This window comes from Tupaia chinensis, unplaced genomic scaffold (assembly GCF_000334495.1).
Source record: "Tupaia chinensis unplaced genomic scaffold, TupChi_1.0 Scaffold138235_1, whole genome shotgun sequence".
NCBI lineage: Eukaryota > Metazoa > Chordata > Mammalia > Scandentia > Tupaiidae > Tupaia > Tupaia belangeri.
The window spans coordinates 690,403-695,743 of record NW_006198133.1 but is presented as its reverse complement, the minus strand read 5'-3'; positions in this window follow the sequence as shown (position 1 = coordinate 695,743).

The following is a 5,341-nucleotide window of genomic DNA, read 5'->3' as shown; positions in this document are numbered from 1 at the left end:
GTAAGTAGGACTGGCAAATGGTTACATCACTGGACTCCCATAGAGTTGACTGCGGTTCAAGTCCCAGACCTGGCGGCTTAAAACTCATGCCAGATACATGTGTGCCCATACTCCCAATCCCAGGAGGAGAAGAGAAGAGAAGGGACTGTGGTGTCTATCCCCTCGAGGGGTGATTTTACACTTTCTGTCTCTCTGTCTCTCTGGTGAGCGTACGTGCCCTATAGCAAAAATCTATTAAAGAAAAAAAAGAAAGAAAGAAATTAAGTAGGGCCAGCTGGTGGTGTGATGATTAAGGCGACTTGGATCTTACATGGCCAACTGCACAGTTTGAGTTCTGGACCAACAGCTTGAAAAAAACAAGCCACTTGTGTATGTGTGCTTGCCCAAAATCCCAAAGGAGAAATGGAAGAGAAGGGACTGTGGTGTGACCATTGCCCATGGATGGCTGATTTCTCACTTTCCCTCTCTCTGTCTGTCTCTGTCTCTCCAGTCGGTGCACACAACCTCTAGCTTCTTTTAAAAAAAAAAAGGGGGGGGAAGTAAAAAGGTACAGAAAAAGAAACAGAAATACTGATTATACATTTTCAGATCTGGTAAATATCCTAAATCCATAGTTCCAAGAAACATGAAGAAAAGTAATTAATGCTCACCATGCCTGAAAATCAGAAAATCTTGAAAGCAGTAAGTGGAATTATAAAGACATTCAGGGTATCCTTAGGACTTCTCTCCAGAGCATTTTGTTTTCCTCTTAGACCCATCCCTCTGTACTCCATATATGTTCTTTCATAAACAATATCATGATATTGCATGTTAAATTGAACTGAATTTAGGGGCCGGCATGTGGCATGGTGGTTAAGGTACTCGATTCCCACATGGCTGACCGTGGTTCAAGTCCTAGACCTGGAAGCTCGCTTTCTCACTTTCTCTCTCTCTCTCTCTCTCTCTCTCTCTCTCTCCCTGGTCAAATGGAGTAGTAATACTAATAATACATAGAATTAAGTAAATAATTAAGTAAATAATTATTTTTAAAAATTAGATAGTCTTAATAAATTACTGATTTCTACACGCTAGTTTTTGTTTAAGCAACAGGGTTGGAAGAATATTTGTCATATTTTGTACCATTCTTGAAGCAAAGACAATTGTCCTGGAGGAAACCAATACTTTCCTAGTAGTTTGATCATTTGGTTTTCTTTTCTTTTTTTTTTTTCTTAAAAGGTCTTTACCTGAGGGTGTGTGCACTCATAGGGGTGGGGTGGGTGGAGACAGACACAGTGAGAAATCACTCCCCAAGGCGGATGGCCGTACCACAATCCCTTCTCCTCCAAACTCTTCCCAAGACCTTGGACATGCACACACATGCACCCAGCATGATTGATTTTCAAGCCACCAGGTCTGGGACTCAAACCACGGTCGGCCATGTCATCGTCGGCAACATAACTGCGACGCCATCTGCTGGTCCCTATCATTTGCTTTTCCAGTGTTAGTTCTTTGAGTCTTTGCAGCAGTCCTGTGAGCTATGTGTCATCCCTGCTATATAGATACAAGAAAAGCTTAGTGAGTAAAACACAGTTTGTGTGACTAATACGCATAATATCAGCTGATTACAAAGCCTGGGCACTTTCCATTACTTAAGGTTAAAACCTGAGATTTTAAAATAAGAAATGTCTCTTTTTTGTTATGCTTTGTTTTGTTAAGGGCACAAGTACTCACCAGAGAGAGGGCAAAAGAGAAATCACCCTACAATGGGACAGGGTCACACTGCAGTCCTCCTCCACTGTCCTGCTCTGTTGGGATTTGGGGCATGCACACACAGGCACTCAGCATAGTTTTCAAACCACCAGGGCCAGGATTCAAATCACCATGGTCAGCCACATGAGATCCAGCTGCCTTCACCACCAGGCCATGGAGGCAGCCTGAATGCCTTCTGCGAGTGGAAACCGTGTCCAGGACCTTAGAGATCCTGCGGTTGTCTCCACATATGTTACGTCACATCCCAGTTATGCAGATTTTCCCCTTCTCTGTAGGATTCAGGGCTTCAGCCCAGCTGTTTTATTTTTAGAATTATTTTGTTTAACTGTATTTATTTATTTATTTATTTATTTATTTATTTATTTATTTAAAGTTGGCCAGAAGGGAGAGAATGAGAGAGAGAGAGAACTGCCAGGTCTGAGACTTGAACTGTGGTCAGCCATCTGGAAGTTCAGTTCCCTTAACCACCACACCATCTGCCGGCCCCAAGAATTATTTTTAATAATTTTATTTATTTATTATTTCAGCAGGTCTCAAAATCCTCACTTAGAGGCAAATGGGGTTTCTTTGATGTTGGTCTTTTTAGGGTAAGTACCTGACCACTTTGGGGAACAAACCATAAATGTGCATATTTTGGTAAACTGAATATGTGTTTATTCACTTTTAAGAAGGGCAATAGGGTTATAGGTGTCCCCTTTCATGACATGAGACAAAGAAGCATGCAGTGGTGAATATGATTGACAATTATCCTAAGACTAACATTGAGATAAGCTCTGGATGGCAGGGAAGGAAGAGGAAAGAATCTGAAATGCTTTTTGTTTGTTTGTTATCAGAATTTTGCTATAGGCACATGCTATTCACCAGAGAATGACAGAGAGGGAAAGTGAGAAATCACTCCCAGAGGGGATGGCCACACTGCAATCCCTTATCCATTCTTCCTGGGGGGACCCTACCAAGGGTGAAGAGATAGGATACCCCAAAAGGAAGGGTTGTAGATTGAAAAAGGACAGACAGATAAAGGCAGGGGTCAGGGGGACCTGGCGTCTCTGCCAGAGAAGCTGGGCCCGGAGAGGAGAGGTTCTGTGCCTGTTCTCTCATACGGAAACGAAGCTGCGCGCTTCAGCTGTGGAGCACCTTGTGGTTCTAGCAAGCCTCTCCTGTGCTTCTCTGGCTAACACTCAGTTTCTTCTATCCGGAAGGCCCAGCAGTAGATTAAGTCTTTGATAGGACCAGCAGTTGGTGTAATGGCTATGTCACTGGACTCCAATGTATTTGACCATGGTTCAAGTCCCAGACCCAGTGGCTTAAACTGACACTGGGTGCATGTGTGTGCCCAAGATCCAGAGGGGAGAATAAAGGAGAAAGGATTGCAGCATGGCCATCCCCCCTGGGGGATGATTTCTCACTTTCTGTCTCTCTGTCTCTCTCTGTCTTTCTGGCAAGTGCATACACCCTATAGCAAAAACCTCTCCAAAAAAAGTCTTTGTTTACAGCTTTCCCATGTCCTACAGCAATAGCACAAACACTGTATCCAAGGAACTCCCTGCACTGTGGGATTTGGGGCGGGCACGTACATGTGCCTGGCATGTTTTTCACACTGTTGGGTCCAGGATTCAAACCATGCGGCCAGTCATGTGGGAGTCCAGTGCCTTAACCACCACACCACCTGCTGGCCCTGAAGTTTTAAATATACAATTGAATAGGTAGATTAATCAACCTTAAAGTTCACCCTATCCTAGGGGCTAGCAGATGGTGTAGCAGTTACTTCACTGGACTCCCACATGGTTGACCATGGTTCAAGTCCCAGACCTGGTGGCTTGAAACTCATACCAGGATTGTGTGCTCAAGATCCTAGTAGGAGGGACCAGCAGTTAGTATAATGGCTATGTCGCTGGACTCCCACGTAGTTGACTGCGGTTTGAGTCCTGGACCCGGTGGCTTAAACTCATGCCGGGCGATTGTGCATACGTGCCTAAGATTCTGAGAGGAGAATGGAGGAGAAGGGATTGTGGTGTGGCCATTCTCCCTGGGGGGTGATTTCTCACTTTCTGTCTCTCTGTCTCTTTCTGTCTGTCTGGCGAGCGCACGCACCTTATAGCAAAACCTCCCCAAAAAAAGAAAGAAAAAAAAAAAGATCCTAGTAGGAGAATGAAGGAAAAGGGATTGCACTTGGCTAGCCACCAGGTGTGTGTGTGTGGGGGGGCAATTTCTCACTTTCTCTCTCATTGTCTCTGTTTCTCTCTCTCTTTCTGGTGAGTGCACACACCCTAAGGCAAAAAACAAACAAACAAAAAAGAACCTAAATTGTTTTTCTAAACAAAGTATGCTCTATTCTTGATATCTCATTCTGTGATCTAGTTGAGTAAAAGTTTGGTTAAATTTTGTTTCCTTTTGCTTTTCTGTGTGTATGTGGTTATTGGTTCTTACTTGTCAAAGTTTCAATTTATCTAAGAAACAATAAGAGGTAAATTAAGCCTGACTTAAGGAACAATTTAAAATGAGAATGGGAGATGAGCAAGGGGTTTATATCATAGCAAATGAGCCTGAAGCTGTGATCTGGGATGATGAGGGTCTGGGGAAATGAACATGCAAAGAGGACGCCACTCTAGCATATTTTACATTGCCCCCTGCCATGGTTCCAGTGTGCATCCCTTCCAGAATTCATGTTAAAACTGAATCCCCAGTGTGGTGGTTTTGTAGGTGGAGCCTGTTGGGAAGTGATTAAGTTATGACAGCTCTACCCTCGTGAATGGACTAGTGCCTTATGAAAGGTGAGGGAGGAAACCAGCCTGGGCCCTTTTGCTCTTCCGCTCCTCTGCCATGTGGCAGAAGTGTTCATCCCCTTTTGCCCTTTTCATCCCCATGTGGGGACACCTAGACAGTACCAACAACAAGGAGCAGGGCTTTGTGAGGCATCAAACCGTCCAGTGCCTTTATCTTGGACTTCCCAGTCTCCAGAACTGTGAGCTGTAAATTTCCGCTGTTTACAAATTACCCAGCCTCAGTAGTACCAATGGACTAAGATACTTCCTGTAAACAATTTCCAGGTAATCAGTTTACTGACTTGGCAATTATAGCTGAGAAGTTACTCTCCAAGAATTTGCTCACAGATGCACTATTTTCTAATGTCCGTGCTTCCTCGCCTTCTACTTTCCTTTCTGCTAGCTATTCTTGTGGAGAAGGGGATGATGAGAAATAGAGTACTTTATTGAGGATGAATTCAGACTGTGTTTGGAGCAGAAACCTTGGATATGAAAAATTTCAGAATAAATTTGGGTAAATAGATCAAACAGAAGTGGATTTGAGAGAAGAAGATTCCGCATGGTTACTGCGAACTAGGTATTTCAGGGAACATGAGAAATGAAGATTTTCTACTGATAATTCAGACTCCAGCAAACAAGCTAGCATGGCAGTAGAGGCTAGGCCTTCAGAAGAAGATTCCGCATGGCTACTGCGAACTAGGCAGGAGAGGCCAGGCCTTCAGAAGAAGATTCCGCATAGCTACTGCAAACTAGGCAGGAGAGGCCAGGCCTTCAGAAGAAGATTCCGCATAGCTACTGCAAACTAGGCAGGAGAGGCCAGGCCTTCAGAA